The 13,767-nt window shown below is 40.8% G+C and overlaps 2 non-coding genes across 2 annotated transcripts; both read left to right on the forward strand.

Moving 5' to 3' along the window:
* The first annotated feature begins 7,843 nt into the window (after positions 1-7,843).
* LOC120362060 (U6 spliceosomal RNA) lies at positions 7,844-7,946 on the forward strand. The gene has a single exon (XR_005578065.1). It is a non-coding gene; the product is annotated as a U6 spliceosomal RNA (small nuclear RNA).
* A 5,265-nt stretch (positions 7,947-13,211) lies between these two features.
* Positions 13,212-13,314, forward strand: LOC120362159 (U6 spliceosomal RNA). Its single transcript, XR_005578143.1, has one exon. It is a non-coding gene; the product is annotated as a U6 spliceosomal RNA (small nuclear RNA).
* Positions 13,315-13,767: the final 453 nt, after the last annotated feature.

The raw sequence follows: 13,767 nt of genomic DNA on the forward strand, positions 1-13,767 counted from the left end.
CTTTCTTGTGATGTTATTATGTCTTTTACATCAAGTAATGCTTGCCTCATGGAATGAATTGTTAGGTGTTCCTTCTTCTTCTATTTTTTTGGAAGAGTTTGAGACTTATCAATTCAATCTCCTTCTGTTAAGTCTATTTAGATTTTCTGTTCCTTCTTGAGTCAATTTTGGCAGACTGCATGTCTCTAGGAATTTGTTCATTTCCTGCAGGTTATCCAATCTGCTTTTTTTAAAAAAAATATTTACCCTACTTTTGTTTCCTTTTTTTCTTTTCTTTTCTTTTCTTTTTTTTTTTTCTTTGAGTTGGAATTTCACTCTTGTTGCCCAAACTGGAGTGCAATGGTGGGATCTTGGCCCATTGCAACCTCTGCCTCCCAGGCTCAAGCAATTCTCCTGCCTCAGCCTCCAGAGTAGTTGGGATTACAGGCACTCACCACCATGCTCAGCTAATTTTTGGATTTTTAGTAGATACAGGGTTTTACCATGTTGGCAAGGCTGATCTCGAACTCCTGACCTTAGGTGATCCACCCGCCCTGGCCTCCCAAAGTGCTGGGATTATAGGCATTAGCCATAGTGCCCAGCCTATTTACCCTACTTTCAAGCTACAAGTTAAAGTTATTCAATGTCTTGGCATACAATTTTTCATTGTATTCTTTTTTTTTTTCTTTTTCTTTTTTTTTTTTTTTTTTTTGAGACGGAGTTTCGCTCTTGTTACCCAGGCTGGAGTGCAATGGCGCAATCTCGGCTCACCGCAACCTCTGCCTCCTGGGCTCAGGCAATTCTCCTGTCTCGGCCTCCTGAGTAGCTGGGATTACAGGCACGCGCCACCATGCCCAGCTAATTTTTTGTATTTTTAGTAGAGACGGGGTTTCACTATGTTGACCAGGATGGTCTCGATCTCTTGACCTCGTGATCCACCTGCCTCGGCCTCCCAAAGTGCTGGGATTACAGGCTTGAGCCACCGTGCCCGGCATTGTATTCTTAAAATCCTTTTCATTTCTATAAGTTGGTAATAATGTCCCCATTTCTGAATAATATTTAGTTGAAAATGTTTTTACTGTGGAAATTTTCAAATATACACAAAACTTAAGTAAATAGCATGAAGCACTCCTACACACTTACCTTCAAGATGAACAATTTTCAAGGGTTCATTAGACTTGCTTCATCTATTCCTTATCTTTCCCTCCCTCTCTCTCACAACCTAAGAGTGTACGAAAGCAGCCCATCTAGTTCTGTGTTAAGGTTAGAGAATAAAGTATTTTTTAAAAAAGATACAGAACAAATGCATGCATGTGAATACCAATTCCTTGTTGGCACTGAGAAGCTGTTCTTCCTCCTGTCAGTCTCCCTATCTCTTGTTCAAGACTGATCACCTCTTAGTCAGGTTTCTCCTGCTAGAGTGTGATTCTTGGCCCATTTTAGTCACCTTAGGAGCTTTAAAAAATATTGATTTCTAGGCCCTATCCCATAATACTGTATTTAATTGTTCTGGGACATGGTCTATGTAACAGGAGTTTTTAAAAGGTGATGCTAATATATAGCCAAGATTGAAAACTTGTGCTCTAAAATGTAAGAGCCCTAATTCCTTCTACTTTCTATTTGCAATGCATCTTTCTTTTTTTTTTTTTTTTTTTTTTTTGAGACAGAGTCTCAGTCTTTTGCCCAGGCCAAAGTACAATGGCATGATCTTGGCTCACTGCAACCTCCGCCTCCTGGGTTTGAGTGATTCTCCTGCCTCAGCCTCCCAAGTAGCTGGGACTACAGGTGCCCACCACCATGCCCAGCTAATTCTTGTATTTTTAGTAGAGACAGGGTTTCACCATATTGGCCAGGCTGGTCTCAAACTCCTAACCTTGTGATCCGCCCACCTTGGCCTCCCAAAGGGCTGAGATTGCAGGCGTGAGCCACCGAGCCTGGCTCTGCATGCCTGGTTTCTTGCAAGATGCTTTAGAGAACAAATGCTGTGGCACGTGGCTGTTCATTTCCACAGGTGTTTACAAATGAATAGTCAATTTAGGCAAGGATGTAACACATAAAATCTACCCAAGACCAGAAATAAATTCAGGCATCAACTCCAAATTCTGCTGAGTTACTGATAATCTTACCTGGGCAGGGGTGTGGTGAGAGGTGAAAAATGGAGACTTGATGAACCAGAAATTCTATTGAATTCCTAGGGCTTTTGTCTTATCCAAGGCAGTGGACTCAGCTATGGTTATACATTAGAATCTCCTGAAATGATCATTTTCTCAGGTTGCACTTCAGAGATTCTGGTTTAATTTGTCTGAGTCAAGTGTTCTTAAATTTTAGCTTGCATCAAAATCACCTGGTTGCTGGGCACCAACCTCAGAATTTCTGATTCAGTAGAGCTGGAGTGGGACCCAATATATGCATTTCTAGTAAGTTGGCAGGTAATGCTGAGGCTGTTGCTCTGGGAACCACATTTGAGAATCAGTGGTTTAAGGTAAGAGCCAAGCACAAATTGTTGGAAGAAAAAACTCTCTAAGTAATTTCAATGTGCAGCCAGAGTAAAGAAAAAAAAAAAAGTCCCTGCCATAGTACTGCTGACTCATGAATTGCAGGGAAACAGTACAAAAAGCCTAACCCTCTTGAATCAGGACACTTCAGATGAATGAATGAAAGAACTTGAACTTCAGATAGATTGCCTGAGTGAATCAGATACTCTATGGTAGGTTTGACCTCCCTGGGAGGAAAGAATGGTTGAACACAATTCTTAAACTTTATTTCTGCTCAGTTTCTGAATTTTACTTCTGTTCAGCCATTAGTCTCCAGTTTTCTGTGATTATAGAACTAGAACAAAACTGTTGCCAGAAATATTATCTAATGCCTTTACTTCTGAGTAGAAGAGCTATCCAGAAACTTTACCAAGTCTCTGAGATCATACGAACTTACACATCTCCTGGGTTAAATCTTGCTTTTCAAACTCTGGCTCTGCGCTACATGTGATAAAGTATTTATTGAATGCAGGTACTTACCGTTTAAACTTATTTTGTTAGTACAAGAAATGCTGCTAAAGGAACATTTTGGCTCTTGTACGAAACTGTTACATATATATGAACCAATGCTTCCAACACAAATGGCACACAAAGAAATGATAATACAGTAGTTATATAGCACACTGGTGTAACCGCCCAGTGGGTTGACTTTACCCAATTTGTAACCACCCAATGGGTTCACCTTACCCAGCTGCCTAGACAGAGCTGATTTCTTGAGACGGGAATCATAATAGAGAAAGAATCATTAACGCAGAGTCGGCTGAGTGGGAGACTGGAGTTTTATTATTACTCAAGTCAGTCTCCCAGAATATTTGGGGATTAAAGTTTTTCAAGACAAAATTTGGTGGGAGGGAGGGGCAGTGAGTTGGGGAGTGCTGATTGGTTGGGTTGAAGGGAAATCATGGGACGTCCCTGTCTTCTTGAGCTGAGTCAGTTCCTGGGTGGGGTGGGGGTCACAGATCAGATGGCCAGTTTCTTGATCTGGATGGTGCCAGTAGATCCATCACACGGGTAGATCCATCAAGGGTAGAGTCTGCAAAACATCTCAAGCACTGATCTTAGGAGCAGTTTAGGGAAGGTTGGAATCTTGTAGCCTCCAGTTGCATGACTCCTAAACCATAATTTCTAATCTTGTGGCTAATGTCGTAAGGAAGTTTGTTCTGGGAAAAGGCTACTATCATCTTTGTTTTAAACTGTAAATTCCTCCCAAATTTGTTCAGGAATGAACAAGTACAACTTGGAGGTTGGAGGCAAGATGGAGTCGTTTAAGTTGGACCTCTTTTACTGTCTCAGCCATAATTTTGCAAAGGCAGTTTCACTGGGGCAAGAGGAAGAGGCTGTTTATAGCTGAAGATAATCACCCAAGGCAAACAACTGTCCCAAGGACTGAGGGCAGTCAATATCTGTGAACTAGCACCAAACAGGCTGCTTAGGAAATGCTGATGTAGGCAAAGTACACATCTGCCTCATGTAGACTCAGCCTTCTGTAATGAATGGTATTTTAAAAGAATATCCTCAATTAGTCATTGTTAGTTTCAATATATTGTAAATAGCTTAATATAGATTTTTAAAAATTGAATATTTACTTTTGATAGGTGTGAACTTACTCCATAACACAGATGTGCAATAAATATTGCCACAATCTTGGAGTAATGATGGAATGGTGAAAGGGAGATTACACACTCCAGAACATTCAGGGCAGGATCCTGGTTTTCAGCTCATTGTTGCCACTTCATGGTCATTTGAAAGCAGATGGTTCCACTCCCTCCATGCCAAGCTTGGGCAACTATCCCAGTGCTCCCAAGCCACAGCACCTAGATGTAGGATTTTTTTTTTTTTTTTTCGAGACAGAGTCTTGCTCTGTTGCTCAGGCTGGAGTTCAGTGGTGCCATCTTGGCTCACTACAATCTCCACCTCCTGGGTTCAAGCAATTCTCCTGTCTCAGCCTCCCGAATAGCTGAGAAAACAGGCACCCACCACCATATCTGGCTAATTTTTGTATATTTTAGTAGTGACAGGGTTTCACCATTTTGGCCAGGCTGGTATCGATAACTGGACATCTGGAATAACCAGATATCTAGTTATTCACCCCTGACCTTGTGATCCACCCACCTTGGCCTCCCAAAGTGTTGGGATTACAGGTGTGAGCCACCATGTCTGGCTCCATGAAGGCATTTCTTCATCCACACATTGCAAGTGAGACACAGGTCTCTGCTAAAATCAAACCCTCCTCTCCAATTCCTTTGGGGGCAGCTTAGTTTAATTCCTTGTTGGTTCCTTGTATATTTTTTCTTCAGGCCAATAATAAAAATGAAGCTAAAAACACCCTCTTATAGTGAGAAGAGCCCAAATACAGTTTTCCTGATAGGGCTGGAGCTTTTTCTTCTTCTCAATCTCTTAAAGTGAGTGGCTAAGACTTAAACAGGTACCACTGTATCAGAAAACTAGCTTGCCTCTTTAAAAAAATCTCAGCTGGGCAAGGTGGCTCATGCCTGTAATCCTAGTACTTTGGGAGGCCAAGGTGGGTGGATCACCTAAAACCAGGAGTTTGAGACCAGCCTGGCCAACATGGTGAAACCCTGTCTCTACTGAAAATTAAAAAATTAGCTGGGTGTGGTGGTACACGCCTGTAATCCCAGCTACTTGGGAGGCTGAAGCAGGAGAATTGCTTGAGCCTGCAAGGCAGAGGTTGCAGTGAGCCGAGATCATGCCACTGCACTCCTGCCTGGGTGACAAAGTGAGAAGCCAACTCAAAAAATAAAAACAAAACATCAAGACCTCTGCTACAAGAACACACACCTATGGCTCAAACTTAAGAAATTATATGGTGAAATATTATTTTGAATTAAAGACTTTTTTAGTTATATAAATTCTGTCTTTATGTAAAAGTATAGGATACTCTAATTTTGGACAGATTGTTGCAAGTAATGTGTACAATAATAAAGACTTTCTATATGCAAATGAGAAATAAACACTTTCTTTAAGCAAAGTGAAATAGGTCTAAGAGTATAGGGGAGAGTTAGAGCTATGTGCCATTCAAATATCTGTGTAAGTTGGCTTAAGTCTAAAACCAGAGGTGGGCTGCAAGCAAACATAGAATCTAATACCCAGGAACTAAACTGGATTAAAACCAGGAAGAAGAGCTCACAGAAGGGTGAATCTAGAAGGAAGAGTAGGAAACCAGACTGGATAAAAATCTAGGGAGTGTTTGAGAATCTAGGTCATAAGAGGTCATTGAGCAGATTCTCTCACCATTGAGACTTGACCTAAGCCAATGTGTCCATTCAGGAACTGTCCATTTCTTCTAGTAAAAATACTTCCAGAGACTAGAGATAAGTAGAAGTCATGCTTCCTCTTCTACAACATTGTTACTGTGATTTATTATGAAGAAAACTAGTCTGAGACCTAAATTTCCTACACACACCAGCATGTATTAACAGATAGGCCAAAAGAAAGCAGCTTTTATTTTATTATGCAGCAATTACAGACTACTATTGTTATTATTTAATTTCCCTCTTCAGTACAATCACTGAGTTCCTATAAACTCAGTGAAGTCCACAGCCCTGTTTTGGCACTCTAACAAACACCTTGCATGCAAGATTCACTTGGAAGACAAAGCAACTGTATTCTCACGGAAGACAAGCTAATCTTCCAATTACCTCAAGTGAAAGAACCTGTATTAGGAAGGGTAACATGAACGTAAACAAATTCTAGACCTTGGTTCTACTTAAAAGGCTGCTAGGCTGGATGTAGTGGGTGTGACACCTGTAATCCCAGCACTTTGGGAGGCTGAAATGGGTGGATCACTTGAGGTCATGAGTTCCAGACCAGCCTGGCCATCATAGTGAAACCCCATCTTTACTAAAAATACAAAAATTAGCTGGGTGTGGTGGCGTGTGCCTACAGTCCCAGCTACTCAGGAGGCTGAAGCACAAGAATCACTTGAACCCAGGAGGTGGAGGTTGCAGTGAGCCGAGATCGTGCCACTGGACTCCAGCCTGGGTGACAGAGCAATACTCCATCTCAAAAAAAGAAAAAAAGGGCTGCTAGGCATCTGGCAGTATAACTCGAATACGCTCATTTCACTATGAAAAAATGCAACATTCCTTATGGTGCATGTTGAGAAAGTGAGATATCTAAAGTTCTACACCAGCCTCCTTTGGAGGGTGGCCAACTGACTAAGGTCCTTAGATGCCTAGTTATTCACCCCTCCCTCAGATGTAGACTCCTGATCTGAGTGTTGAAAATGTTAAATAATTGTCCCTAGGGTGTGGATTAATTTACACACATACACCTCAAAATAGCATTTTTACTAGCAAATTCCAGACAAAATCTCAGACACCTTTAGCTAATAATGTTGGAACCTAATTTTATACCTGACAGTATTTTTTTTTCCTTCTAGGTGTGGGAGTAAGATTGATTTTAAAAATAGTTGCCATTACTCAGAAGCAGATAAAATGTAATATGCCTTACTATTAGTCAAGGAGCTGAAATCCTACTCAAAGTAATTTAAGCAAAGAGCAACATTTAGTGGTTCATGTTCCTGGGGAGAATAGGGAAGGCCCTGACCGTAGCTACTCTGAACCCAGGTACTCAAGGATATTGAAAAGTCTTCTCATTCTCTCTGTTTTTCTCCGTTCTTCTGCTTTGTGTGTATATCCTCACAGGTCTATTTCCCTGGGTTTTGGGCTCATTCCCTTCTGTTTCTGCTAGGTCGTTTCATTAGGCATGCAAGCCCCTCTGGCTTCACTTCTTCTACCTCTGTGAGTCCAGAGCCAAAGGACTGGATCTGCTAGGTAAGGACTTGGACTTTCTGCTAGGTAAGGACTTGGATTTTCTCAACTTGTGTCACCTTCCCTAATAATAATCTATAGATAATTCCTCTGGTCAGGAAGTTGAGGTTTAGTCTAAATCTGGGTTGCTGGTGTTCTGTTTCGTGGATTGGGGAGGACTGTTGTGAGAAGAACAGATAAAGTGCCTGCTTTAGAAGCGTATATACTAAAATTGGAGCAGGCTGGGTGTGGTGGCTCATGCCTGTAATCCCAGCATTTTGTCAGACTGAAGTGAAACCCCATCTGAAACCCCTGAGGGTCAGGAGTTCAAGATCAGCCTGGCCAACATGGTGAAAACTAAATTTTTCTACTAAATCTATTTTTAGTAGAAATGCTGTCTCTACTAAAAATACAAAACTTAGCTGGGCATGGTGGCACGTGCCTGTGATCCCAGCTACTCGGGAGACTGAGACTGAGAATTACTTGAACCCGGGAGGCAGAGGTTGCAGTGAGCTGAGATTGCACCACTCCACTCCAGCCTGGATGACAAAGTGAGACCTTGTCTCAAAAAAAAATGAATAAAATAGGAACAATGCAGAGAAGATTAGCAAGGCCCTTGCACAAGGATGTCATGAAAATTTACAAAGCATTCCATATATTTTATCTGAAGTGTTCTTATCATGTACACACACAAAAGCATAACTATGTCAGATAATGGTTCATTACTTAATTGTGGTGATTATTCCACAATGCACACATGTATCAAAACATCGAATTGTACACCTTCAATATATACAATTCTAATTTGTCAGTTATACCTCAATAAAGAAGCAGCAAAAGAAGGGGTATTACCAAACTGCCTAAAACTATAGTTGCCACAGCCCCCTCTGCCCCTCCTTTTCTCTCTTTCCTGCCTTTCTGTACTTGGGATCTTTAGCTTATGTGTGTTAAATTGGATATTATGAAAAACAAGAAATATTGAAGCTTTCTATGCATTAAGATTTGGTAGTATACAAACTTTGATCCACTTTATATTTTTCGGTAGGTGGAACCATGTAGAATAGCTGGCATAAGAATTTTCTGGATTTTTTTCCCTCAAGTGATACTACTAAAATGGAAACCTGAAGATTTTTATAAGCAAATCCAGGCTAACATTGATTCAAAAAAAGCCACCAATATGCTGTAGCAGTGAATATTGCAGCCAAACTGAATTTCCTTAATTATAATCGGGTGAATTGGGGACTAGGAAAAACAGCTTGTTTACACATTTAATCATCCCCTATAGGTAAGAAGCTCAGAGATTTTCCAGGTGAATGATGCCTCTGATAAATATATCTCTGTCTGCGGACAGTAAAATGACTCAACAAATGCCATATGTAGTGTTTAGCTCTCGAGGAGACCTATGGCCTAGTTGGAACACATCCTGTATGCTGTGCCTACTGAAGAGTAGCATGAACAGATTGCTGGGAATAGCTCACGCCACATAGTGTCTGTCAGATGTAAAGTGCCAGGTCAAGTAGTGACCACATGCTATGTGGACACTGTGATTTTTCCACTTCCTTCAGTTACTAAAAAGCTTTGAAGAGGCCACACGCAGTGGCTCATACCTGTAATCCCAGCAGTTTGGGAGGCCGAGGCGGGCGGATCAATTGGGGTCAGGAGTTCGAGACTAGCCTGGCCAACATGGTAAAACCTTGTCTCTACTAAAAATACAAAATTAGCTAGGCGTGGTGTCAGGTGCCTCTAATCCCAGCTGCTTGGGAGGCTGAGGCAGAAGAATCGCTTTGAACCCAGGGGGTGGAGGTTGCAGGGAGCTGAGATCGCGCCACTTCACTACAACCTGGGCGACAAAGGGAAACTCTGTCTCAAAAAAAAAAAAATTAATTAATAAAAAATAAATTTACAAAAAAAAGCTTCAAAGAGGAACAAAGAGAACAAGTTTCAAGAACAGTATCAGACAATAGTAAATTATGGTATGATACTTGACCATTATATTATGATGACTAATTTATGCCAGCATTGATTTAAAAATGGACAGATGGTATCACTTGCAATTTTAAGCATTTATAAAAGAAACTGTTATAATAATTGATACACAGGATTTTCTGGCATGAAATTCTATCATTGAATATATTCTGAAGAGGAGATCCATTACAGCAAAAATATTACTATTCTTATATAAAAGATAGTAGCCAGGTATAAGCAGACAAGACAAATAAAGGTGGAACAGTGTGCTATAAAGCCAAAATTCTACTATGGCCTAGCAGATTGCTAAAAATTGCACTTAGAGTACTGAAAGTATATGCTGTTGAGTGTGTGTGAATGATATACTAGGACCTTGCCACTCGAAGTATGGTAGGGGACCAGCAGAATCAGTATCACCTGGGAGCTTGTTAAAAATGCAAGTTATTTGGCCCCACCTCAGACTTACTGAATTGAAAATTCTGGGAGCTGGGCCAGAAATCCGTGTCCTACAAGCCCTCCAGGTGCTCCCAGTTTATGCTACAGTTTGAGAGGCACCATTCTAATTAGTTACAAGCACTCTCCTGATGGCTTGTAGAACTGCCCGAGCAAGGGACTTAGCGTGTAGAGGTACATTATGTACAGGTTTCTCTTGCAGCAATAAACCAACTTAGTAGACCACCACTGCTGCAATGACTTCTTCACCCAAATGTCAAACCTAGTTGTTAGCTGGGTTGAAACAGCTTCATTTTCCTTAACACTTTTTTTTTTTTGAGACAGGGTCTCACTGTCACCCAGGCTGGAGTGCAGTGGCGTGATCTCAGCTCACTGCAGCCTCAACTTGCAAGACTCAAGGGATCCTCCTGCCTCAGTCCCTCAAGCAGATGGGACTGCAGGAGTGCACCACCATGCCTGGCTAATTTTTTCTATTTTTTGTGGAGACAGGGTTTGGCCATGTTGCCCAGACTGGTCAAACTCCAAGCCTCAAGCAATCCCTCCACCTCAGCCTCTCAAAGTGCTGGGATTACAGGTGTGAGCCACCGTGCCCAGCTCTTCATTATTTTTATATATTATTTAAAGACTAAGTTGTAGGAGGGTAGTTTTTGAACCAGTTAGCATTAACAAATATTTATTAAATGTATGTTATTATCAATATTTCGTTCCAGGAGCAACAAAATACACACAAAGTGACCTAAAGGATGATTGTTGTTTAGCACTTGGTTAAGGAGAAAATATAAACTTGAAAAATTAAATGGCAATATCAGATAATAGCAGAAGAGCTATTCTTAGGCATTATGTGACTAATTATAAAATAAGGAGAAAATTCACTGAAAAGGAAGAGATTCCTGGATTGAATAGGTCTGCAAAGACATCACTCAAGGTTTCTTAGCTGAGCATATGCTTAGGAATTACCTGCTCCAGGAAGGGCCCTTGGGGTGTGCTGGAGAGAATGTGCAACGTGAACTAGGCCTCTGGAAAAGGCAATTCAAATGGCAGGAACGTTAACAAGCAAAGGTATCATATGAGAAATTTACACAGCAATTCTGGTTGATCTGTCCTTGCATATCTCCAAGGAAACCTGGACCTATGATTGACTGTTGGCCAACTTTATGCTAACATTGATGATTTTGTTGTATGCACCTAGAGCAATGAACCATGTCCTACTAGCTTGTCAGGATTGCTTTGCACAAATATCAAGATTGAGGATGTATGTCAGGTTTCATTATCAGGGTCCTGACTTTCAGTTGCCATGGATGGTCATGTAGCAGAATGGACCTATGTGACCAGACTTCCATAAAAGACTTAGGCTCTGAGATTTGCATTGGGTAGACAGATTCTGCTGGAAGGAAAGCATGTCTTGTGTGGCTCTGGTTGGAAAAAACTTGAAAGCCTGTATCTGATCTCCTGGATTTTACCCAATGCTTATCTTCTTTCTGCAACTTCTGCTGTGTACTTTTTTGCTGTAATAAGCCTTACCCATGAATATAACCTGATATTGAGCCTTTTGAGTCTTTCTAAAAAATCACCAAACTAGGGGTGGTTATGAAACCCCTGAAATATGGCCTTTGAAAAGATGCAAAATACACATGAATTTTTGAGTAGAAATAATAAATATTAAAATCTTATGGGAAAAGTCAATTCTTTTTTTTTTTTTTTTTTGATTCTGAGTTTCGCTCTTGTTACCCAGGCTGGAGTGCAATGGCGCGATCTCGGCTCACTGCAACCTCTGCCTCCTGGGTTCAGGCAATTCTCCTGCCTTAGCCTCCTGAGTAGCTGGGATTACAGGTATGCACTACCATGCCCAGCTAATTTTTTGTATTTTTAGTAGAGACGGGGTTTCACCATGTTGACCAGGATGGTCTCGATCTCTTGACCTCGTGATCCACCCGCCTCAGCCTCCCAAAGTGCTGGGATTACAGGCTTGAGCCACTGCACCCAGCAGGAAAAGTCAATTCTTGATTGCTGAATCTTGGTAAAGAATATGTAGGTGTCCATTGTAGTAGTATTTTTTTTTTTTTTTTTTTTTTTTGAGATAGGGTTTTGTTGTAGTCACCCGGGCTGGAGAGCAGTGACACAATAATGGCTCACTGTAGCCTTAACCTTCTGGGCTCAAGCAGTCCTCCCACTTCAGCCTCCCAAGTACCTGGAACTATAGGTGTATGCTCCATACCCAGCTAATTTTTATTTTTATTTTTGTACAGTCTTCTTATGTTGCCCAGGCTGGTCTCAAACACCTGAGCTCAAGTGATCTTCCTACCTCAGCCTCCCAAAGTGCTGGGATTACAGGTGTGAACCACTGAACCTTGCTTCATTGTCCTATTCTTCAAAGTTTCCTTTAAGTTTAAAATTTTTCAAAATATAAATTTATGGAAAAATGGGTAGTCTTAGGCAAAGAATATTCAAGAAATGTTAGCAGTTGCAAAGTCAATTATCATATGTGTGCAGGGACATATATGTGTATAGAATTATAGAATAATAGTTTTACATTTAACCATTAAGTCTGTCCATCTTTTCCTGTGTTTGCTTGGATGTGTGTTTTTCATTCTTTTTTTGACCGTGTACTCCTGCCTCAGGCAGATGAGGGGCCCTGAGTCCCTGGGCTGGAAGTGGGCCTGAGGCTGTGGTGAATGGAGAATAATTACCAGGTCAGTTTCCTATGGAGTTTCTGGGTCAGTAGTGCGAAGACCAATAGTCCAGGGTCAGGATGCCAAATTCAGACAAGGAAGTAAAAGAGAAAGCTCTAATTCAACGCTGATCGTTCTGACAGAGAAGGCAATGCAAAGAGAGTTCAAACAGTCAGACAAACCAGGAATGATTCCTGAGAAAAAAAATGCACACAATGGCAATTTCCTTTTTTAACTAGATCCTGCCACAGCTAAAGTAGCATATCCTAAAGTGAGTGATGCAGCTGGGGAGTGGGCCATTGTATTCTCACAGAGTTCTCTCTCAGCCTGAGATTGACTAATACTCACTTATATTTTCTTCTTTTTTATTATTTGAGATTTTTACATTTAATTCTTTTAATGCATTTTCTGCTTTTTTATTACATTTAATTCTTTAATATCTCTAGTTAGAAAACTGCATTTATATATGGGCGAGATTGGTTTATACTGTGCTAGCATCCTTGGTTTTATTAATAAAATATGTATAGTGGTCAAGAACATGAATTCTAGGCTGGCTGCAGTGGCTCATGCCTGTAATCCCAGCACTTTGGGAGGCCAAGACAGGCAGATCACCTAGGTCAGGAGTTCAAGACCGGCCTGGCCAACAGGGCGAAACCCCATCTCTGCTAAAAATACAAAAATTAGCTGGGCGTGGTGGTGTGTGCCTGTAATCCCAGCTACTTGGGAGACTGAAGCAGAAGAATCACTTGAACCCAGGAGGCAGAGGTTGTAGTGAGCCGAGATTGCACCACTGCACTCCAGCCTGGGCGACAAAGTGACACCTTGTCTCCAAATAATAATAATAATAATAATTAATTAAATAAAATAGGAACAATGCAGAAAAGATTAGCAAGGCTCTTGCACAAGGATGTCGTGAAAATATACAAAGTATTTCATATATTTCATTGGAAGTGTTTTCATCACGTATAGACACAAAAACATAACCATGTCAGGTGACGGTTCATTAGCTTAATTGTGATGATTATTTCACAATGCACACATGTATCAGAACATCGTGTTGTACACCTAATTTGTCAGTTATACCTCAATAAAGCAGCAGCAAAAGAAGGGGTGTTACCAAACTGCCTAAAAGTATAGTTGCCACAGCCCCCTCTGCCCCTCCTTTTCTCTCTTTCCTGCCTTTCTGTACTTGGGATCTTTAGCTTATGTGTGTTAAATTGGATATTATGAAAAACAAGAAATATCGAAGCTTTCTATGCATTAAGATTTGGTAGTATACAAGCTTTGATCCACTTTATATTTTTCAGTAGGTGGAACCATGTAGAATAGCTGGCATAAGAATTTTCTGGATTTTTTTCCCTCAAGTGATACTACTAAAATGGAAACCTGAAGATT

Source organism: Saimiri boliviensis, chromosome 1, assembly GCF_048565385.1.
Source record: "Saimiri boliviensis isolate mSaiBol1 chromosome 1, mSaiBol1.pri, whole genome shotgun sequence".
In the NCBI taxonomy this organism is placed as follows: Eukaryota; Metazoa; Chordata; class Mammalia; order Primates; family Cebidae; genus Saimiri; species Saimiri boliviensis.